At 41.9% G+C, this 25130-nt stretch overlaps 1 protein-coding gene across 3 annotated transcripts in view; it reads left to right on the top strand.

The window, feature by feature from the left end:
• The first annotated feature begins 9759 nt into the window (after positions 1-9759).
• The window catches only part of STEAP3 (STEAP3 metalloreductase), a 45713-nt gene continuing 30342 nt past the window's right edge, over positions 9760-25130 (top strand). The window contains exon 1 of one of the 3 annotated variants that reach the window (XM_054971830.1): positions 9760-9826. The gene's annotated coding sequence lies outside the window, so the exon portion shown is untranslated. Of the gene's footprint in view, positions 9827-10280; positions 10493-25130 lie in introns of those variants that run through there. The other 2 variants (XM_054971832.1, XM_054971833.1) reach the window with 2 other exon arrangements.

Here is a 25130-nt window from a genome sequence, read left to right as displayed (position 1 = left end):
TCCCACTCTGCTAGCCTTCATGTTGAGTACCTTTGGAATGTGAGTAATCTAACTTCAGCTTCACTTTCACCATGTCCCGAAATTCTGATCTTGGGGGAGGGCAGATCTTGCCCATAGGCTACTTCAGCTTCTCACCCCCCACCCTTATCTTTCACACCATCTACTGGACAGTACAAACTTCAGCTGGGCTTCAAGTCATTGAAGTCATTTTTCTGTTCTGTGCATTACTGCATCTTCTTTTCTGGAGATAAATGAACAATGAAAATACCACAATTCTATCAAATACTTTTAAAATAAAACAAATATTTCTATGTTAACCGCTAGGTGGCACACAGAATGACTATTCTTAGATGCAGCATCCTTCACAGTCTCCTCTTCATTGATTTTCCTCCTAGTAAAAGTGCTAGATATATGTCCATCATAGAAATTGTTATAATCATTATGTCAGCTATGGAAATGCCATCTCCAAGAAAGCTGATTAAAGTGAATTTGAACTGTAACAAGAATTCAAACAATTATTAAAACTCAATCAATTTCACAAAATCATTCAGTGGTAACATATATTTTGACTTCACTTAGGAACTCAGCAGGTAGACTTTGCAAAGAGTGTCAAATGTGTCCCTTTATGACCTCATCATTTGAAAGTTACAGAAATGTGCATGAAACCTTGTAAAAGAAGTGGGGGGACGACCATTTGAATGGGAAAGCAGCAGTCAAGGAAAGATATCATTCTCCACTGGTCAGTTTAATAAATGCATATCTCACCAGTCTATTATAAAATACTCAAGGAAAAACAAGAAAAAGCATTAAAATGAACATAAGCATAGGTGAAATGACAATCTAAAAAGTGCAAAACTAAGTAAGCAGCAATGTAAAACACAATGAAAACAGCAAGAATTACCAGCAAGAATTTAAAAACTATAGAAATTCCAAAGCAATTTTTTTTTTAAATCAATAAATGCAGCAATAATAAAATTAGCAGTTAGGGTGACAAACAGCTTTACAGACTAAAACATCAAACCATCAGAGCAAGGAAAAGGTACACTAAAAGCCTAAAGAATAAAAAGGTCTTCACAAGTCTCAAAAGGTTAGTAGTGAGGAGGCCTGAAGAGCACCCTGGAGCACAGAAGTCCGTAGTCTTGGGACCAAAACTGGAAATGACCCTTTCCCTTGATCAACCAACGTTCTTCAGCTAATAAAGGAACCTTGACTAGGGCATCAGAGGCTAATCTTAAGACACATGTGGATTGAGCTGTCCACACAGCAGCTCCCATTACCTTATATACATTGTGGAAAGCCACCACCAGTATTGGTTTCCCATAGAAATGGCTAAACTGACTAATAGATTCTTGTTACATGTGAAGAACACAGGAGTTATGACGAGATTCCCTACATATAAGTGACTTCCTCTCTTAAATTTGTCTTTTGTGAAGCAACTTTTAATATCTTTTACTGAAATGAGAACTGCCCAAGGCTTTAATGGTCAGCAGGTGCCCCATTCAGGTTTCCAAGGACGGGTTTCAAATGTTTACCAAAGGAAAGACCAAACTAAATATGCAACTGCTCTAACCCTGGATACATGTTACAGTGAACATAAGTATATTTCACATTCACTTGTAAAAGAAAGCTAGGAACCAATCCCCTGGATAAATGTGGAGGTTGTTTAATTGAACGTTCAACTTTACATGCATTAAATGTAAAATAAAAAATGATTCAATATGCATACAAAGAAAAATCATGTGTACGTGGTACATGACCTACATGTGCATTTGCTGTAATGTGTGTATAGAGCATCAATATGTTGCAGTTCTTTGCAAGGGGAGCCAAATGAAACATAATTATTAGTGTAAAAAAAGTTAGAAGAATTTGGAAATGATCTAAGAAAAGGACAATTGAACTGCCATTCCAGATTCCCAAAGCATTTCCCCTTCATGCTCATAGACACCATGCTTGACCCCACTTAGCTGAAGAGATCTGACAAGGTAATTGCCCCTAGTGGTATGGCTGCTGGCTAGTCAGTGACATATGGGCCAAATGCCGTGATATGCAACAGCACAGTGACATGGCAGAAGCTAAGCTTTTGTTCAAGGTTTTATTCTCTTTCCTGTTCCCTTTTCATGGTTGTTCTGACAATATCAAAGAAGAGGAGCAAGGGCCAGGATGGAATAAAGGTGTACAATATGAGGAAGAGGAAGAAAAAGTGGAGGAAAGGGGGTGAGAATGTGCCTAGGATGCTGGTAAAAGAAGTGATAGAATGCTCACCCTGCAGAACGTGCTAGCTCCAAGCATCTATTTGTCCATGTGCCGTCTTACAAGGCACCATGCCACAGTATGCGCTCTGCTTCCCAGCCTGCAGCCTGCCGCCTGCCCTTGATGCCTTGTCCTCAGCCTGTCTGGCTGAATGCCTGGATTCCTCCCTAAGATTAGACTGTTATTCTAGGGAGGCAGCCAAAAGCAAAACTGGCCATAATTCGTTGCTCATTGGCTCCTACGGGACTTGGCCATGACTCAAATACACACAAATATACCATGAGTGTTAAGGAAGTACTTTTAGAGTAATTTCCCACCTTACCAATCCAAGTTGTGTTTGGTTTCAGTTTTCATCACAGGGAAAAAACTATGCTTGATTTGCTGGAATGAACTACTGATCATGTGGGGATTGTTGAAATTCACTTTTGCTGGAAAGCATGTCTCCTTACAAGAACAGTGGCAGTGACAACCCAGTGGCTAGGAAATGTCTACATATTCTGAAAGGAAAGCAGTGTCAGCTAATTCAGGATATGAAAAAAATTAAGTCTCACTAGAGTCTGAGGCCTAAGTGCACACAACAGTGCAAATGCCCCATTCTCCCTTTCCACAAGTTCAGTGAATGGAGCAGCCATGTGTGAAAAATAAAAGCTGCTCCTGGAGGAAGCATTTGGGATTGGAGAACAGCCAGGGGTTGTGTAGAGCTAGAGTTGCCAAACTCCAGGTGGGACCTGGAGATCTCCTGGAATTACAACTGATCTCCAGACTACATAAATCAATTCCTCTGGAGAAAATGGCTGCTTTGGAGAGTCTATGGCATTATACCTTCCTTAGATTCTTCTCCTCCACAAACCCTGCACTCTCAGGCTCCACCAATAAATCTCCAGGAATTTCCAAACCCCAAGCTGTCAACCTTAGGCAGTTATTTATCTTTCCCTAGGGTTACCATATATGAACTGAGAAACTCCTGGATATTTGGACAGGTGGAGCCTGGGGAGGGCAGGGTTTGGGGAGGGAAGGTAGGGTTTAATGCCAGAGAGTCCACTCTCCAAAAGAGTCATTTTCTCCAGGGGAACTGATCTCTGTAGTCTGGAGGTCAGTTGTAAAAAGATCTCCAGACCCCACCTGGAGGTTGACAACCCTACCTTTGCCATAACTACCATTTCCTCTTTTTGAATTGTATCCTCCAGTGGTTTTTTCCACTGTGGAGGAAAAATGTCCATCCCTTTTAATAGAGTCTTCATGTGTAAAAGTGGGCAGTAGAAGCTTTTCATGCCATGGAAATAAATAATGTCACCTAGTAAATGACATTCTCTTAAAGGGGCAGGCATTTTTTTCCTCCAGGTTTTTGGCAACCCTTGGGCACAAACCTGTGCTTGTGATGGCAGCCACTTCTGCTGAAAGTGTTAATGAAATAAATGCAGGTCCTCCATGCCAGAAAGCTCTGACTCAAATGCAGCTGTGAAGTACATCCCAACAGGGCTATACTATAGGCATACTAAACCACCAAAAAGTCAATATGATACTGTCATTGTTTGGGTGACAGTCATTCTTTCCCTGAATTAACTGAATGTACAGTATTTGAATGTCATTTTTAAGGTGTGGTTCCTTCAAACAGTAAAATGGATAACTTCTCTAATCATTTGCACAAACATCCTTTAACGCAGGGAAGTAGCCATGAGAAAGAATAGCTTACATCGTCTTAGCTCACTCAGGGGTATTCCAAGACTTTTCTCTGACTTTCAACTATTGTTTAAAAAATAAGTCCCTGACACTTTTAAATGGGGAGCTATTATTGGAATAATAGCCCCAAACTTGTTATAATACAGCATGGTCACACTGACATTTTAATATCTTATTTAAATGGTATTTCCAGACTACATAGGGTTCGTCCTTTGAATCTCCTGCTTTGAGCCGGATGAGGCCAATGGATGCGTTAACCAATGTGGGATATTGATCTGTCCCCCAAAGGATTTTTTTCAAAGTAAATCTCCCTTAGGAATTATGTCTCTAAGTAAAGTGGTTAACAGTGAAATCCTAAGCAAAGTTACTCTAGTCTAAGCCCATTGGTTTCACTGCTTAAGATTTCACTGTAAGTGGTTGGACTGCAAATCAGCACTCTGCTGGTTTGAATCCCACAGCAGGTGGCCTTGGGTAAGTCATTCCTCTCCACCCCAGCCCTGCAGCTGTATTGTAGGGAGAATAACAACACTGATTTTGTTCACTGCTGTGAATGGGGCACTAGAAGAACGGTATAGATGTGCAATTATTATTATTAACTTGAGGACATTTTAATTTATTTAAGGACGCTACTCAGTAAAAACTTCTGAACTTAAAACTGTTGTTATCCTGCTTATAAATTTCTGATTCTAGCAAGCTGTAGACTCTTAAAGTCACATTTATTTATTAAAATATAGACTGCCATTGTCAGCAACTCAAGGTCACCTATTTTGCACATTTTTATCCCGCCCTTTTATGGAGCTAAGGACGGCGTGCGTCATTCTCTTTCCTCTCTCCATTTTATCATCACAACACCCCTGTGAGGAGATTGGGCTGAGAGACTGACAGGCCAAAGGAGACCCAGCAAGCATCCATGGGAGCATGGAGATTTGAACCCATATTTCCAAGGTCCTATTTCAGCACTCTAACCACTATACTACACTGGCTTCCTTGAGTTTCATAGCATTGTTCTAGAAGTTTCTATTGGTTATGAAGACAATACTGAATCTTCATTTGAAGCCCTATCTGGAAATACAGCAGCTCACCTAGCAAGGAAGTTTGGCTAAAGCACTGCACAGGTAGAGAAATTCCTAGTAGCTCATGAAGTCCAGCAGGGAGCCATATAGAAACAAAAGAATAGAGATCATCTCTCCACCTCCTTGTTTTAAGCCAGGCTGTGCCAACTGCTTGAAAGCAGAACCTTTCTTCATTGACTGCCTGGTGATTATATTCATAAGATCTTCCTTTGTTCACAGCAGGAGTTCAAATACTATCTTCTTTCCTAAAGTATAACATTGGCTTTCACTGCCTTCTGTCGGCAATCCCAGCATGCATTTGGGAGCTAATGGAACAAAGCTCCAAGGGGGCTGAGTTAGCTACGTTGCTTCTCCCTGTCTAGCGAGGGTAAATTCTATTATCTCCCTTTATGCCCTTTGGCACTTCTAGGGCTGCAAATGGCTGGCTATTGATAACATGCAGAGAAGCTATTTTTTTAAAAAAAAACACTATTCTGTAACTAGAGACCACAATATTTTTTGCAGCTGCAAAATGTGCCTGCTAATAGAAAATTAAACTCTGTGTCGGACTCCTGTCTCGGAACAGAAATGGGAGCTATCTCACCCCAGCATGCCCATGGCAGAACAATCCGCCTGTCATTATTTCATCTCTGTGGGTTTCTTCAAACTGAATTTCACATATAATCAGTTCTGTGGTAGAGAAGCTCCCTTCCCCACCCACCTCTGCTTCAAAAATGTGGTCAATTTTAGACTGCAAGTGATAAAGAAAAGAATGCAACTTCCATGACAATTTTTCAGGTATCTTCAGATTCAGAGGGTATATTGAGTCCACCATGTGGTAAAGATATGGTCTGTACAGGAACACAACGAATCTTACACTACTTCATAGTACAAGCCTATAAAATACTATCCATAAGTTTGACACTATTCCTTCTTTCTTGCAGTAACTGAACGCAATTCTATAAAGCCTGATTTAAATGTGACACTAATGTGCAAGAAGAACTTCACCATTGCACACAACCCTTTGTCACTATTGGTTTTTTCCCAGAAGTGATATCCTGTGATGTAGTTAACATCACTGGGTTGTTTTTTTTACTGCCACCAACCTTCACGTTGGTGGCAGGCGCAGAGCAGTAGCAGAGGAAACTCTATTTCTGGCCATGACTAGAAAGGCATGACACCAGCTCTGGGTTTTCCCAGAAGTGACATCATGTTGCTGACAGCATTGCCCTCTCCCCCCCACTCGTTGCCAGGCCACACCCTTCTGGCAACCCTAACTATGTATGTAGTGTTAGTGCTCCAGATTGGGGGCCAGGCCTCCCACTATAGCAGAAGACCTCACAACCTAGGCTCTCCACTCCTTGCTATAGCTCAAGTTTATAGGGGGGTGGGAGATGGTGTGGAAATTGCTGTTCCCCTCCAGCATTGCCATTATTTCTTCTGGCATGAACTGGAGGTAACATCAACATGTGGGATCAGTGCTCTAGAATTTTCCTGAAACTATATGATAACATCATAGATTTTGAGGTGCATGCTAGAATGTCACCATGTTGCCTTCACATTGCTTTCAGTTCATGCTGGATGTGGCATCACAATGCCAGGGATGTCAGAAGAACTAGTAGTTGTCCACCCATTCAAATTTCCTGCCAGCTGCCATCCTCAAGCCAGGAGGATGACCTATTCTCTCCCACCCTGGTCCCCTACTGCAGCTCAGGGCAGGAGCAGGAGCAGGAGAAATTGGGCCAAAAAGTGATGCTGCACGACTCTACAATGTCACTTACAGTCACATAACCATAAATGGCACCATGCATCACCAGGATGCTCTAGCAACCCCCCAAAATGCTATGGTTAAAACATAAGAGTTTGGGGTGATTGCTAGAATGCCCACCTCACAGCAATATATGATGTCACTTGCAGTTGTATGGCCAGAAGTGACTTCTTGATGTTGCATGGCATCACTTGAGCCATGCAACATCCAGCTCAGCCCCAGAAGTTCCTGGGAGTAGCTAGCTCTTGGCTGGCAACCATATAATGAGGTAGCAGGGTGCTGAGGTGGTAAATAGACTTTACCACTTCAGACTGGAGAGGAGTGATTATATTTTTCAAGGTTCCCTTACAATAATTCTCTGTCAGTGGAAAATTAGCACATGTTAAGGGTAGGCTAGAAACCTAATGCTCTGTTTTTATTTGCATGTGATTGGTGTTATGCCTTGGCGCATTAAAATGCAACCACACGCACACATACACACTTGTAATCTGAAGTGGTACTTTCCATTTCTCCTCCTCTTTGTGCTGTATTGAAAGACCAGAATTTATCCAAGGGATTTTGCATGCACCCAGGATCTTATTTAAACCAGGCTTCTACCTGTGCAAAGCAGCGGTGCATGACACCAGTGCAACATGTAACTGGACTATGGACCTCTAAGGTTGTCAGGAGTCTGGTTTTCACCCAGACAGTCCAGTATTTTCTTGGGCTGTCTGAGAAAACTTCAAAGAAAATACTGGACATTTAAATGTCAGGTATTTTCACACAGAGGGGAGAAGGAGGAACTAAGGCAAGCAAGGGGAGGCACTCTGTACATGATTCAAGACATGTTTCTTTCTTATTGAAGCATAGCTGAATAGACTGTATTTGCCATCCTAAACTAGGCTATAAGATCCACTGAACTCCAAGGGATTTACTTGTGAATATACAGCCTTACAGTTGTGCTCTGTGAGGCTGTGTACAAAAAATAATATGTTTTGGGCCGATTTTGACCCCACAGAGACCTTGCAGTTTCCAGTTCTTCTGGAAGTGATGTCATTGGGGCCTCTGGAGTGCGCATGTGCATTATGCATGAGCACAAGAAGCATGGAGAGTGCCCAGTATTTGAGTTAAAACCATCTGGCAACTCTACGGACCTCTGGCTTGCTAAGAGTGTACTGCTGCTCTGAACAGATAGCAACCCTATTTAAATGGCATGCTGGGCACGCAAAATTTAAACATAAGGTTGGCAAGGCCAAGAGTTTCCTATATCACTTTGCGCAGGCTAAGGCATCCACTTAGTTCTGATTAGTCATATTAACCAAGATGTAATTGCCTTAGATAACTTTAAAGAATATTGATTTTCTTAAACATTATCTACTGTCCAGCAGGAAACCTGCTTGGAGAAAAATAGAATGCCTACGAGTTCAGTTTATTACTTCTTTGTGTTATCACCAAAACAATAAATGTTGTGTTTGGCAAAACACAAGCAAGACAGAAGGCGAAGAGATTACATTCATGCATGCATATACATACACAAAAGAGGCACCATCTAGAAAGAGCACCCCCAAAACTTTAGCGTGAAACACCTCTTTTATTTAATATTATAATTCTGCATTTTAAAATTATGCAAATTTAGGACAATACTGTCAAATTAAACTAAATTAGCAACCAGCTAATATTTCTATATCACATCAGTCAAATCAGTGTCAAAGCTACTGTTACCATCACAATAAAGAATAACAGTAATTCAACAATTCATTCATCAAAGCTTAGCCATGATTTCTGCCTGAATTAATCAACAAATCTGTCTTTAGGGTATACATATATCATTGTAATGGTGTCCTGATCTCTTTTCTTTAAAAAATAGGAAAGGCTATTTTGGAACAATAATTGGGAGCAGATTACCCCTAGCTGCTACCGCTTTTTCCCTCTGCAAGGATCCCACCAATGCATCAATTTTTTCGTTAATGTTAAATTGGCTGATTGATTTGCTCTAAATTATTTTTCCACTGCCATAAACACAAGTTGCAGTTCTGAGGGAGGAGTGTGGGTGTGTGCGCGCACACACACATTTGCCAGAAGATTTAAAGTATGTTGAGGAATTAGGGAAGAAGAGCTGCTGTGCCCTTCCTCAGGACCAGCAAATGTCTATATATCTAATGCATGTAATTTTGCTTAATACGTTGAATGTTGTTTCCTGGTGTAGAATTCTTATTCTTTTTAAAATTATTATTGCAGAATGTCCATAATCCTGATTATAATAATGATGAGGAGGAGGACAACATTCGATTTATATACCGCCCTTCAGGATGACTTAACACCCGCTCAGAGCAGTTTACAAAGCATGTTATTATGGCCTTCACTCCTTTGTTTAGTGAACAGGAAATAGTGTACAATTTGCACCTAGCGAGAACACTAGCGATGCGTACACACAACCACTAAATTCGGTTTGCAGTAGAATGCTCTTAGATGTAGAATGGACTGAGGCCTTCAGACTGTAAGATTTCATTTTGGAATAGTCCTCTGCAAAAACGAGAAGCCAGAACAGCAAAAAGGGATGCAGAGAAAACTTTGCTCCCCGCTCTGCCAGTTCTCTATTTACAGGAAAGTTTTTTAAAAAAATACGAAAAAGTATTCCAAATTGGAATCCACGTTTTTAGCCTGAAGCGGAGCATCCCACTCTACCACTTGAGCATCTGACCGTGAGGCAGGCAGGCGCAACGCTTGCCCCTTGACAACAACCTGCCGGACCACGGAAACAGTGGCCAAAGTCCAAAGGGTCTTGCGGCAGGTGCCGCCACACCATGTCGCCCTGACGGACAGGAAGACACAGAAAGGCGCGCTGCTGCCTCGGTGCTGCACGTCCAGGAGGGCACGCGGAGAGCCCCAACCGACGTCCCACGTGCGGCGCTCGGCCTGGACGAAGCAAGCCCCGGCCTGTGGATGGCACGCTTGCAGTCGGGCGGGGGGGAGCTAGGGGGCGGGCGGGCAGGGAAGAGGAGGAGTCCGGCGCCTCCTCTTCCAGCAGACGCGGTCGTGCCCAGCGCCGACAGCCAGCCACTCTCTCTTCTTGCGCTGCCCCGGCCTCCGAGGAGAGGTGAGTCGACCGTCCAAGGCGGCCAGCCTGGCCGGGACCGTAAGGCTCGGTTCGGCTGCTGTGGGGCTGGGCGCTGTTCGCTGGCCGCCCGCGCGAAGCGAAATGGGCAGGGCAGGAGCGGGCGGAGGAGACGGATCTGGACCGCAGCCTGGCAAGGGAGGGGGCTTCGACGCCCGGCTGCCCGTGGGAGAGCCTGGGGAGGGCGAGGCGCCTTCGCTGCCGTGGGAGTGGCGCGCCTTCCGCTCTCTGCACCCCTGCTGGGAACCAGGCCTGAAAGCAGTGCCCCCACCTACACCCCCCCTCCCCGCGCAGCCCCCTCAGGCCGCAGCGGAGGAGAACGTTTCCCTCGCCGGCATTCTGTAAACACGTGTGTGGGATCGGGCCCCCCGCCCGCGCGCACCTCTTGGGAGACCGCCTAGTTGGCGTTTCTGCTTCCCCTGCCTACTGCAGCTCCGCCTCCCAAAGTAGGTCTGTTCCGTTGCTTCAGGCATGTGTGTCCCACAGTGTGGTTGGTCCCTCTGGCCAGGACTTCGGGGTGCATGTTTCCCTCAAACATCCTCCCTCCCATGGGAATTCGGTGTGCAGCGTCTCTGAACATAGGGAGGATCTATCTATCCACAGTCTTAGGAACTGTCACCATCTGGGATTGTTTCCCCTTTTCTAAAGGTATGTACAGATCATTTGATCTGATTAGGGGGCTGAAGGTGGCATTTGGAAATGCTGTGATTATAGTGTGGACTGGAGTTCTAAAATTGCACACTGACCAAACCTGTGCATGTATACTTGAGAGACCTCCTGTTGGTGCTTATGCCCAAGTAAGTGTGCATTAAGAGACTGCCTTAATGTGGATTAGTATCTTCTCTGTGTTCTTTTAACACCCTATTGTACTCTCAGAAGAAATATTCACACCTGCTGCGTTGAACACCAGTAGCTGACTCCAGCTGAACAGCAGTAAAATACTTCTAGATAGTCTACATTGCAGATGCAGTGTGTGGTAAATAGCACGGGTTCATGATGGTGTGTCTTTACCCCTAGGTCTGAAATGGAAGTACTCTGCTGCTGAAATTAAAGCTTAAGTAAATTGCTTTTTGAAGGGATGTGTGAACACGCATCCCAGTTAGGATTGTGAACATTTGGCTCTCTCATTCTTTTAGTGCATGCACATGGGTGAAATGGGGGGATTGATGCCCTTCCTCAGCTTAATTCTAGGCTGCTTCTGTACACAAGTTTTCCGTTGCTTTGGCTTCCAAACTGGAGGAGGGAAGGGTTGAGCATCCACGTGGCCTCTTGCTCTAACCTTCCATTTGACATACTCTGTATACTTTTCCAAGTGCAGCCCAAGCAGATTGACACACTGGATGGAAAGGGGCACTGAGATCCAGTGTAGGTTAGTGGCTAAGAGTGTTGGACTAGGATCTGGGAGACCCACATTCTAATTCCCACTCTGCCATGGATTTTCACTGAGTGGCCTTTGTCCGGTTACACCTTCTCAGCCTAACCTACCTTGCAGGGTTGTTGTGAGGGTAAACTGGAGGAGAGGACCATGATGTGAGCTAATTCCAGTCACCATTGGAGAAAAACTGTATAAGTGAGGCAAACAAATAAATAAATACTGTCGTGCCCTGCAAAGATCCCATGAGTATCTGTGCCATTTTCCTGGTGTCAGCCATTTTCCCTGCCATTCCAGTGGAGGACTTACAAAAACAATAATTGCTATAGCTGTTTGTGTGTGTGTGTTATGTGCCTTCAAGTCAACTCCGACCTACAGTGACCCTGTGAATGAAAGACCTCCAATTATTAGCTGATTATTACCAATGAAATCAATGAACCCTCAAAAAGCCCTCTGGCCGCAAATCAGGGGAACATTTCAAGGGCGATGGCGGGCTATGAGGGGCTGATGGAGGAAAACATGCAAAAAAACATCCAAGTGGAAGTTTTGTTGCTGGTGCACATGCCTTCGAGAGGTGATAAAAGCAGCACAGAGGATCTTTGCTGTGTGGCAGCAGCCCTCAACGTAATAATAGCTAAGTTCTCTACATATGTTTAGGATGATCATTTGTGTGTACAGGACCAAGGGGTAGATCTCCCATACGAAATCAGAGTACCAGAATACGATCTTGTAAATATGGCCATTCTTCTTAGTTAGAGGGTTTTTAACTATTAATTGTGTCTTTTTTTTAGTTGCTAATGCTATTTAAGTTTCTGTGAAAATACAGAAAATCTCCTCCCCGTACAAATAATTTTATCATTCAGGGTAGACTTGTGGGTATCTAATCTTTTTTAAGCAGTCTTGAGCTCTGTCCCAATTAATGATTAGCAGATATTTTGTGGGTCTTTCAAACTGTTTGGAAAAATAAGGTTATATTGTGTTTCTGATTCCTTATTGCACATGTTAGAATTCTGAGGGCATAGTTAGTTTCCATTTTAAAAACAAAATTATATTTAAAACTTTATAGCTCTTGGACTTCCATTTTTCTTCTTTGGAGTTCTGAATTTGGATTTCTTTTTCTCTCTTTGTTTTTATACAAACTGTCTATATAGCTGAAAGGAAACCAGCTAAAATTAAGGGGCCACTGGAATAAGACAGATTCTGTCTTCTCAGTTTCAAGGGAGAGATGCCAACATGTCCCATTTCCAGACTGTTCTGATAGTCAGAATAAGTTACCGTGTACCACATTTCACTTCCTGTATGTGATGGAAGCATCCTAACAGTTTTGATGTCCTTTTCTATGAGTGAACAAGTGAGACCCAAGCATTCCTGTGTGTGCATAGGTGTCCTGATAATGTGAGTGAAATCCTAAGCAGAACTCCGCTTAGGATTTCACTGTCAATGTGGGGATGGTCCTAATTACTTTTAGGTGCTGAGAAATTCTCCTGAACAATGAAATGAAAGAAAAATTTGCCACAACCTCCACTGATTTCAGCGTGCCTTGTGCAGAACTTGTCAGTGGGTCTTGCCCTTAGCAAGACTCTTTGTGGCTGTAATAAACAAGAGACTAGTGGCACTGTAAAAACTAACAAAAAATTATTCCAGTATAAGCTGCAGGGCCAAGGAACCAGAATATGCAGGAAGTAGTGTGATTATGTAAAATTCAAATCTAGTTCTTTAAAAGTACAGATATCATTAATTAGTTAACTCCTGTAATAGATGGGGTGTACCAGGTTTTGCTGATATTTAACACCTACAGTGAGTGAAATCCCAAGTCCACGTGAGGGGAGGGCATAGTGTTGAACATTTGTTTGTGATTGAAATCAGTGGGGAACATGCTTTTCAAGATATTCAGAAATTCAGGGGATAGAATGTCCAGTACAGAGAAAGCTATTTTTAAGTGGTTCTTATGCTTGTGGATTCATATTTGATTCTTACATATGTGGGGTTGTGGCTCAACTTTAGAAAACACGCTTTGCGTGCAGAAGGTCCCAGTTTTAGTCTCTGGCATTTCCTATTCAAGGATTGTTGGGAAGGACCTTTTTCTACATTAGCCCTAGAAAGCTTTTGCCATATAAGAGAGAAGTGTTCTGACTTGGTATAAGGCAGGTTCATGAGATCTGAGTCTGGCTGCACTGAACTATTAGGTGACAGAAAATTCATGAGTACATTGACTCTGGCCCCCATTTGTGTTATGGCAGCCTGTCCCCTCTTCTTTCACAACATTACCTTTTCTCTCAGCCAATACACACACATTCATTGCAAGAACATTATCCCTTCCTCCTAAGAACATTTAAATTGCCTTACAAGTACAATGTGTGCATTGAAATAAGCCGCTTCCTAGAGTGAACTAAGAGCCAAACCTGCTGAGAGAGAAGGTGTGACACACAGAATCAAAATTCCTGCAAAAATTTCTCTTTATCCCCCCCCCCAAGTCTTAAATATGATACTTAACCTTATTATGTTAATGTTTTAGCAGAAAATGCTTTGATGTCAAGTGTGCTTTTATAAACCATAATAGTTTACTGGATAAAGCGAAACAAAAAAAAACTTGACTAGATAAGACATGCAAACAAATTGCAGGGGGAAATATAGCATAGATACCATGTATTTAATAATGTACTATTGCCCTTGAATATTTCGCAAACATATTCCAGTTAATAGGGAATACAGGAAGATATTCTCACTCAGATTACATGCAGTATCATAGAAAGCTTCCCTAAGAAAGTTAAAAAGAACATCAGAACTCCTAAAGTATCATGAAGGGGACCCAGAATCCAACAGAGAAAGCACAGAATGAGCAAAACCACAGTGGAAGTGAAAATACCACACAGAGACTCACACAGCAGTACAGAAAATGTAAATGTACACATTGACTGGCCACTCCTGGGGGGCTTCAAGGCTGCCCTGGTGGGCAGGGCAGTTGCCACACTCCCCCCTTGCTACAGGCTGCACCTCTGAGGGGACCACATGCCCCACTTGCCACTCAGCCAGGCAGCTCCCTCCAACCACGTGCCTCCATGTGGGTGCCATGACCACTGGGACATATGGTCCCCAGGTGCCTGCTCTCTGGTGGGGGGAAGGGGGAGTCAACAGGCAGCGGGGACCATGGCCCATGCATTGGGCCATGCCCCTGTCATGAAAGCAGCATGGCCATTGGGTGATCTGGCGGGGCTGTCAGGGGAATGGCAGGCCATGTGCTCTCAGCAGCAGCCTCACCTTACCAGGCTCAGCCTCTGGAAAAGCTCCCCCACAAAAGTCCTTAGGGAGCGGATGAGCAGTGCCACAGGCGCATGGGTGCCAGCAGCATGGCGGGCCTCAGGATTGCACTGCCAAATTGCATGATTCAGGCTAGAATTTCAAGATTTTCCCCCCTACACACAGACTACACTCATCTCTAATTTTTCTTTGCAGCCTAAGAAAATGGCACACAGTGCCAATATCCTCCAGCTTGCACTTTGCAAAACCTAAAAATATTTTGATGTACAATCTCAGTTCTGCAAACATTTTTATTGTTGCTTGACTCCTTTGCCTTGATGATTGCTAATGAGCATGAGTGTTAGTTAGGCTAAAATCATTACTGACATGCCCATCATTCAAGTGCATTAGGGACCAATTGTAGCAAAAAACAACAGGGGGCATTGGTAGTTAATGCCACCTCTTGTTAATTGGAGGGCATTCACTTTATAACTGTCCGCTGTTCAGCATAGACACTGGGAAAATTTCCAAGAAAGTATACCAGGCCAATAAGATTTATGATCAATCAAGGATCAGTTTACTTGTTTAACCATTTTAAGATGTGGCATGCAAAAACAAACTTCATATAAGCAGTGGATAGGATATTGTACAAGAAAAGGGCCATGGAATATTGGAATATTGTTAACCAGGCTCCGGCTGAGGAGTGCTGTCCATCCGAAGAGGCATCTAGGATTCCGGATGAACATAGCTCTTGGGTTATGTCCAGCAGAAACTTTGGCCTTTTAGAAACTTGATGGATAAGGACCTGCTTTACTTTGCACACATAAGCTTAGAGAGCACTATTTCCATGTCATCTTTATCTTCACAACAAGCCTGTGAAGTAGGTAATTTTTATTCCCATTTGACGAATTGCATAGTGATGCTGCTATACAGTGACCTTTTCTTGGCTCTTGTAGTCTTTGTTTCTCAACCTGTGCGTCAAGAGCCAGTGAGACTCTGCAAGATACCAGCTGGGAGTTGGAATTTGGGGGAACTACTAGTACTACTAGTAGATGAGCTGCAGTAGAAGTCCCTCTTTTTTCCCTCTGAGAGGGAATCCTGCAAGGAAGGAGTTGCACAGTTCCTGCCCTTCTGGGCAGGTCTTCTTGTTATGCAAGACATTGAAGATAAAGGGAATGAAGGAAAAGGAGAAGCACTCACACTAATCTTTACTAGCCTCACATGTGCTAAATGCATCCTCAGTGGTGCCCCAGGATGCATGATTCTCAATGGGATGAGAGCCTCTGCAGGGACCACAGCATAGCTTTCTAAAGAAAAAAGCAGATGGATAATTTTGAAAGCTGCCTGTATTTCTGGGGCATTTCTGAATATATGTGATAAGACATGATCAAAAACATATATAAGGTTCATTTTGGTAGCAAGTAGTCCAAAAGAACTTAAGTGTATTTAGTAACAGTGAGAAATTAAAAACAGCAAACACTAATATCAGTTTTGACAGACATCAGCAACAGCAATTTAACACTACCTTCAATTTATGACAGATATATTTAAGTAACTTCTGCTTGCTTTTATATAGCAATATGACTTCTTCCGCTGGCACAAAGTGCTCTGAATCATTGTGTGTCTCTTGTATTTGCAAATTCTTGTGTTGCCATGTTTTATGGTCCAGCTATTATATTTTTATTCCATCCATAAGTGACACTCTGTGATAGCAAGAAATGTTCTTCAGATGGACCTTGAGATGGACCTGGAGGTTGGTGGCAGATCAGGAAGGGGTGTTCAAGTTTCTGTAGGCAGCAAACCTTAGTTGGTCAAAAAAGGTTACTTGGGTAAATACCGGCCCACACTAATCAGAAGCTTTTTGTCCTTTTTCTTGGTTTTTTTCCCCCTGACAGGGCATCATCTGCTTTTTCAAATTACACCAGAAAGTTTTTCAGCCATGCAGTCAGTGTTCATTTCCTGTTTTGTTCTGAGCATCATTTCAAAAGCTGTTACCAAAACTCAACACAGTTCAGGATCAGGAACAAGTTTAATTAGAAGGGGCTGCAAAGGAATAAAGCATCTTTTTATAGCTCTGCTAGTCCTCTGACAATACACTTCAGCTCTCTGTGTTATTGGAAAGTGTTCTAGCACACTGGGTGTCACTAGGCATGGCACAATGCACTGGTCAACCTCTTCAGCTCTGCTTCTGAGCTCTTGGGATTCCTATTTCTGCGGCAAGATTTTTATCACTGATTAGATTTTCAGTTAACAGTCTGTCCATGACTTGAGAGAGATCATTGGCAAAGGATTTTTTTAAATTAAAAAGACAAAGGTCCAAGAAATGAGTTGAAAACCTATGTTACAGATTAAACAAGCTTCTATATGTATTCTTTGTGTGTTGAATCAGCTGCAATCCTGCCTTGAATTGATAGTGGGAGACATTAACCTCTGAGATTTTGCATTGGATGTTGTATTGCACTTCTTTCATTTTTCTTTTATATCTTGTTCCATTGTCATCTGGTTAATTTTTTAAGAAAGGAAAATTAATTATAATTATAATAATAACAACAACATTCGATTTACATACTGCCCTTCAGGACAACTTAATGGCCACTTTGAGCAGTTTACAAAGTATGTTATTATTATCCCTACAGCAATCACCCTGTGAGGAGGGTGGGGCTGAGAGAGCTCCTAGAAGCTGTGACTGACCCAAGGTCACCCAGCTGGCTTCAAGTCGAGGAGTGGAGAATCAAACCTCGTTTTCCAGATTAGAGTCCTACCACTCTTAACCACTACACAAAACTGGCACTACACCAAACAGTGCAACACAGCAGGTTCTTTACCTAGATATATGTTGCTTCTTAGTTAGGAGGAAATAAACATTTCAAGTACACATGCAGTATATTCAAATAGCTGCTGACACTGGAAAAGACAATCATTTTGGTTAATCACATAATAATAACTGTGTTTATATACTTCTCTTCTTGACAGGTTAGTGCCCCACTCAATGTGATGAACCAAGTCAGTGTTATTATTATTCCAACAATACAGTTGGGGAGCTGGGGCTGCAGGGGGGGGAGGGTTACCCAAGCCATCTACTGTGCTTAAGGCAGTAGTGGGATTCAAACCAACAGAGTGCTGATTCACAACCACTTAACCACTGCGCTGTGGTAGAAAGTGCTGTTAAGTCAAAGCTGATTTATTGTGACCCCTGCTGGGGTTTTCAAGGCAATAGATGCCTGCCTCTACATAGTGACCCTGGTCTTCTTTGGAGATCTCCCATCTAATTATTAACTGAGGCTATCTCAGATCTGATAAGATCAGGCTTGCCTTATTACTGTGCCTGTATGTGTAATACAGTCTTATCAGTACTCTTATCTGGAGATTCCAAGAACAGAACCTGGTACCTTCTGCACTCAGAACACATGTTTTGTGACATCTGTTGTGCCCCATAACAGCCTTTTATCCTAAATTAATCAACAGTGGTTTTTGAGCTGGTGAGCTGAAATGTAGCTACAGGGTTAAATCAAAAGATGACTTGGAGAATAGCAGCTTTATTTTGTAAATAGGCATGTGGCAAGAGCAGCTGCTTAGATGGTGAATAAATATTGTTTTGATGTATTTAATCTCATAATGAGTCCTGAAAGCCTAGCTTGGCTCTTCTTTGGTGAGCCTTAGCAGGAATCATAACATTCATGGCTCTGGTGGCAGAAGCCTCAGTAGTGGTTTTGCAAACCAACAAAAGCTTGTTATATATTTTAGGGTCTTCTTGCATTATCACAGAAATATTTCCCAGACCGCAAATTAGCCATTCCCACAAGTGATGTCTCCGCAACAACAGTACCATTTGCATTTGGTAGTGATGGTGTGGCCCATCAGCTCTTTGCCACTTTCAAAAACATTCTAGGTCATAATCTGCACATAGGTTGTGGGCGGTAAACAAACATAAAAATAAGTACCAAAACAAACTTTACGATGTTCTTGCTTTAAAAAGTTCTCACTGAATTTGCATTCTGGCAAAGGGGTAAAGGAGTGCAGCAGGCTCCAAATCACTAAAGAGGAACCCCATTAAAAATTAAGAATTGATGGCATTGTAAGATTGAGCAGTAAGTGGAATTTGGTTGAGTAGGTTGTGAAATTGAGTTATTGATCAATAAATTACATTATCAGTTGTGCCTAAAAAGTCTGCTGACACCAGCACAACAGCATTCTGCTCTCACATTGCAAGGGCAGTTATTTCCCTGTCTGGGGAAAGTACTACATTTTTTCTAGCTGCGGAATGCAGTGCTTTGACCGCTTGGAAAATGTCATGTCCCACAAACAGGAGCACTCCCCTGAAGGATATCATGCAGACAAATAAGAAATAGATACTACTTCAGTGTGTAAAAAAATGTGTGGAAAAGACTTCAAGTGATCATCCAGCATCTTCTCACAACTATATGTGAGGCTCAGAGTTCCATATACAGGGTATTAAAAACGAACTCTTGTCTTATCCTGTAGCTATCTGTTTTTTTTTTTTTTTTTTTTTTGAAAAATTTTTATTGGGTTAGAATCCATTATTTCCACATTTACATTCAATTTTCCCCAATTTTTTCATCTCTAACCCCCTCCCTTTCCCCCCCCCCTTTTTGTTGACTTCCAACAGCTTTCCAACCCTTTGTCCCCTTTCCCTTAATTTTATTAGCTTCCTCTATCTAAAACAAATATATATTCTCCATTATTCTAAGCAGTACATCCTTAACTATTTTTAACATTATATGCCCAAACTGTAAGCCTTTGTTTCTATCTTAGATAAACAATTTATCTCAATTTTTCAATTTCAGGTATTTCTATATATCATAAACCATATAGATCATACATTCGTTTATGTCAAACAATTTGACTTATTCTCTATATATATTACTCATTCTATCTTTTTATAATAGTTCTATATATCTCTCCTCACGTAGTCAATCAATTTGACCCATCTATATCTTCAGACATTCAGTTTGGTACAAATCTTGTCAGAAAAAAAAAGAAAATATTGTTAGTTAATCGCTCCTTATATTTAGTCCTTATAATTAATTATTTTCTCTATGTTCTGTTTGTTAACCTATATATATCTATATATATGTCAATCTATTAATCTGACTGCTTATTAATTCACATTTATCTCTTCTCCCCCCGGTAAAGTCTCCCCCCTCTACTTCAATACTTCAGTAGTTCTCAAACTGCCACAGTTTTCCTCCCACCTCCCATTTCTTCTCCAGGTATTGTTTCAGCTTCTCCCAGTCTGTGTTGAACTGCCCTGAGTCCAGATCTCTCAATTTTCTTGTCATCTTGTCCATTTCAGCCATATACAGCAATTTGTAAGTCCAATCTTCAATAGTTGGCACTTCTTGTACTTTCCATTTTTGCGCATACAAAAGTCTAGCTGCTGCTGTCATATAAAATATCAACGTCCTGTGTTGGGCTGGAATTCCCTCCATTCCCAAGTTCAGTAGCAGGAGTTCTGGGTTCTTATTAATTTGAAATTGTAAAATTTCACTCATTTCTCTTATTATTTCCCCCCAGTACTGCCTGGCTACCTCACACGACCACCACATATGATAGAGGGAGCCCTCATGCTTCTTACATTTCCAGCATTTATTAGAAGTATTCAAATTCCCTAGCGCAATCTTCTTTGGTGTCATGTACCAACGATAGATCATTTTATGAATGTTCTCTTTGATATTAATACATGTCGTTGTCTTCATTGTAGTTTTCCACAAGTATTCCCATGCCTCCATTGTTATTTCTTTATTAAAGTTTATAGCCCATTTCACCATTTGTGTTTTAACTATCTCATCCTCGGTATACCACTTCAACAATACTTGGTATACCTTGGATATTCTTTTCTTATCTTCTTTAAGAAGGGTCTGCTCTAGTTCCGAATTCTCTATTCGTATACCTCCCTTTACAGAGTCCGAATTATATAAGTCTCTGATCTGTCTATACTGGAACCAATCGTAGTTAGGTGATAGTTCCTCTTGTGTCTTTATTCTAAGTTTGGATGCTTCAGTTTTAGTTATTTCTTTATACGTTAAACATTGTTGTTCATTATCAACAGCTCTCGGGTCTATCACCTCATATGGAACCACCCACAAAGGGGTTCCTTCTTGTAGATAAATTCTGTACTTCTTCCAGATTATGTATAGACTTCTCCGAACAAAGTGATGCAGGAACATCGAGTTGACCTTTACTTTGTCATGCCATAAATATGCGTGCCATCCAAATATTTTTTTATATCCCTCTAGGGCTAATAGTTTCTTGTTCTTTAATGTCATCCATTCTTTCAACCAAACTAGGCAGATTGCATCATGATAAAGTCTCAGATTGGGCAGTTGCATTCCGCCTCTTTCCTTTGCATCTTGTAAAACTTTCACTTTCACTCGAGGCTTCTTGCCTGCCCAAACAAAATCTGATATTTTCCTCTGCCATTTTTCAAATTGTTTGGAGTCTCTGATGATTGGTATTGTCTGTAGCAAAAACATTACTCTTGGTAACACATTCATCTTAACTGCTGCAATCCTACCCAACCATGACAAATTCAATCTATTCCATTTAATCAAGTCTCTCTCTATCTGAGTCCATAGTTTTTCATAATTGTTTTTGAATAGATCTATGTTCTTTGCAGTTAATTCGACTCCCAAATATTTCACTTTACTTGTTACTTCACAATCCGTTGTTTCCATTAACAATTGTTGTTTCTGCTTAGTCATATTTTTGCATAATATCTTTGACTTCTTTTTGTTAATGAAGAAACCTGCCAAGTCTCCAAACTCCTTGATCTTATCTATCACTCTTGGCATGTTCTCCAATGGGTCCTCTACAATTAACATTATGTCATCCGCAAATGCTCTGACCTTGTATGAATAGTCCTTTATTTTTATTCCACGAATTTCATCATCTTGACGTATTTGTATCATCAGAATCTCCAATACTAAAATGAACAACAATGGAGATAACGGGCAACCTTGTCTTGTTCCTTTACTTATCGTCAATTTCTTGGTCAATTCATCATTCACCACAATTGCTGCAGTCTGGTCTCTATAAATTTCCTTAATTGCTCTGATGAATCTTTCTCCCAATTGTAGCTTTTCCATAGTGGCAAACATAAAGTCCCAGTTTAAATTGTCAAACGCTTTTTCAGCGTCAACAAAGAAGAAACCAACCTCTTTGTCACAACGCTTGTCATAATATTCAATAGCATTGATCACTGTCCTTAAGTTGTCTCTTATTTGTCTGTCTGGCAAAAAGCCTGCTTGTTCCTCCTCTATGACTTCCGAGAGCCACCCCTTCAATCTCTCCGCCAATATCTTCGCAAAAATTTTGTAGTCATTGTTGAGTAGCGATATAGGTCTATAATTTTTCACATTAGTCAGGTCTTGGCCCTCTTTTGGGATCAATGATATATTCGCTTCACTCCAAGTTTCTGGAATCCTTTGATCCCTTAAAACCCCATTCATCACCTCTTTTAGGAATGGTGCCAGTTCATTAGCCATTGTCTTATAGAATTTAGCCGTAAGTCCATCTGGCCCTGGCGCCTTTCCTAGATTTGCAGATTGTATTGCCTTACTTATTTCCTCGTCAGTTACTTCACTATTCAACTTATTTCTCCAAGCTTCCGAGATTTCTGGAAGTTTGGTTTTCTCCAAATATGACGCTATTGATTCTTTGTTTACTTCTTTTTTATTATACAGCTTAGCGTAAAATTTATAAAAGGCTCTACTAATGGTAGCCTGCTCCAAATACGTTTTGTTATCTTCGCAAATTTTATTTATTATCTTCTTTTCCCTTTTCTTCTTCAATTGCCATGCCAGGTACTTCCCAGGTTTATTAGCACCCTCAAACGCTTTTTGATTCAGTCTTTTGAGATTCCACTCCAATTCTTTATTGCTCATTGCTGTTAGCTGTTCTTGAAGTATTTTAATTTCCTGGTATACCTTCTTTTTCCCTGGTCTCTTTTTTAGCTGTGTTTCTTTGGCTTTTATTTTCTCCTCAATCTCTTGTCTTTTCTCCCCTGTAGCTATCTGTTGTACCGCATTACCTGCTAGGAACTTTGTAGGTGGTCATGGTGTGGTCTTATCCACCATATAAGCATTTACAGTCTTAAGATCCAGGTTCAGCTAAGCCCTTAGACAAGCTATTCAGCCCCAAAGGGATTCAATTATGCACTTAGTGTTAAGTATAATGCTTAAGCAGATGCTGAGTCAAACTTACTTGCTCTACAAAAACAACTATATTTATACACAGTTGGTTACATAATATGCCTTACGGCTGGATACCCTGTTCAGTGTGCAGCAGTGGCTGAAGAGTGTACGATCCATTGCTAGGATTTCAGTGCTGAAGCAAAGGAACGCCGTGTCATTTTGTGAAGGCAGTAGAACTCAGTTCCTCTTGCTCTGGCCCGGTGGCATCTGTTGGCTTGGCTTTGCCAGCGCTCACTTAACAGCCTCCATAACAGTGGGGCTAAGCCACAGAAAAGCTGTTTTGTTGGAGTGGGGTTTCCAAGGCCCCTTGAAAGGCATTCTGGGCAGCTGTGATTCTGTAGTTTTAAAAGGTAGGTATGGTAGCACAGAGTGGTAAGCTGCACTACTGCAGCCCAAGCTCTGCTCATGACCTGAGTTTGATGCTGGCGGAAGCCGGATTCAGGTAGCTGGCTCCAGGTTGACTCAGCCTTCCAAGGTCGGTAAAATGAGTATCCAGTTTCCTGGGGGTAAAGTGTAGATGACTGAGGAAGGCAATGGCAAACCACCACGTAACAAAAAGTCTTCCAAGAAAACATCGTGATGCGACGTCCTCCCATGGGTCAGTAATGACTCGGTGCTTGCACAGGGGACTGACTACCTTTACCTTTTTATGGCAGAGGCTGAGCTCATGTGGCACATAGTACGCAAGCTTTGTCAGTAGTGATGTGGCCAAGTTATAAGTGAATGAAGGACTGAGATGTGTATTCCTAAAAGGAATTATTTTATAATTTACATGGACACATTCCTTATGTTTCTGGTGTGCCTAATGAAGTATGTGGTAAATTTATCATATATCAGTGGGTCATCTGAGTTTTCTTACCATGGAAGCATATTTACTATTGCTGTTTTTGATGTAGCAGCATTTGGTAACCTGGAGCCTTTTTATATGTTTCAGAAACATAGTGAACAAGTTCTAGACTCAGCCCTCTGTCCTTCTGGACACAGTTCCCCTCCTTGTTCCTCTCACAGTCCATCTGGGGCTGCATTTCTTCGAGGCAGGAAGCCTACTTTCAAAGCCCATGGGATATATGCATTACAGGAAAGGAATCTCTGCCTCTCAGATGTGCAACCTGTGGGTTGGATCTGTGGACGGAAGAGTTTTCCAGTCACAGCAAGTGCCTTTTCCACCTCTAATTCCCACTGCAGCCAAAGCTGTTCCCTCTAGGAATAGCTTTGGGGAGAGTCAGAGGTGGGGGGAGGTATTGTCAGAAATCCTCCCCTTCCACTGGCAAAAATGTTTCATGGGATCCAAGCCTGTGCACACATTGTAAGAACTTACGGTTCCCAAATAGAAAAGTAACTAAGCACTTAGTTGCTTGGTAGATGGTTTCCTCATGAGCTGTTACATGAAAGATGAAGGTACAGCCTTGGATCCTAACTATGTTTTCTGTTGGTGGAAGGTACTAATGCCGGCCGATGGGGAGGGTGATTTTTTTCCAGTTTTGCCTTCCCACTGCAGACTCCCACTTCACCTCACAGGTTGTTCCCAGGGGTGCACCAACCCTCTCCAGGGGGACACTGTTTCAGGGGACACAGCTCACTGCAACAAGAGTGGGCAGATTGGAAAGTTTGCTTCATCAAGAGCCACTCTGCTTACTCTTGGCCACCCCACCCACACCTCATGACAAGATGCTTTTGAGAGTCCTGTCACTTTCAAAAGCAATTTGTCATACATTATCAGCAAAAGAAACAGATTCAAAGCACCCTTGAGCACCTGGGAAGAGCTGAGAAGCTCTTTGGATCCTGACCAAACTGTACACTGCCACTAATTCCCTGCTAATGTAAGCCATATATCTGTACTGTGATCCAAGAGGTGAAAGCTCTGCATCAACACTGTGTCTGTAGAGTGCTTTTCCCCCTTGCTACATTCCTTGAGCCATATTTGTGAAGTACAAAATGTATTGAGAGAAAAATTGCAACAAAGTGCCTCTGTCATCAGCAATTAGAGGCAAACTGTCTTATAGCATGATAAAAACAATCATAGGGGTAAGCAGTGTCTAAATTCTAGCTCGAGACAATCCCAAGATAAGTCTATAAGAGCAGTATGTATGTTATCTGTCCTCACCTTACTTTGGCCTCCTCATGCAGCTGCTTGATAATAAAAACTGAAGTTTGTAGCAACAACTCTTAAGGTTTTATCACAATGTACACTGTTAAACCAGAAGCTTCTTGGAGTGCCTCACTCCATTCTGTCTTTTATCTGTCAAGGCAGAAAATCTGGTCAGCTTGTGATACATCTTCTTCTGAGAACTTGTGCCGTTTTCCTCTCATGCACCCATAAAGCCTTTTACATAGTAGGACAGCTTCTCTGTATTGTGTGTCCTGAATACTGTGGGGGTGTCTTTTTATTGTTTATGCTCTTCCTGTTATTTCTCACAACACGGAGTTGCAAGTTAACAGCCCCATTCTGAGAAACTCTTTGGTA

Source organism: Eublepharis macularius, chromosome 2 (assembly GCF_028583425.1).
Source record: "Eublepharis macularius isolate TG4126 chromosome 2, MPM_Emac_v1.0, whole genome shotgun sequence".
Taxonomy (NCBI): Eukaryota; Metazoa; Chordata; class Lepidosauria; order Squamata; family Eublepharidae; genus Eublepharis; species Eublepharis macularius.
Note: the sequence above shows the minus strand (reverse complement) of the source record. Positions and strands in the feature narration are given on the sequence as shown.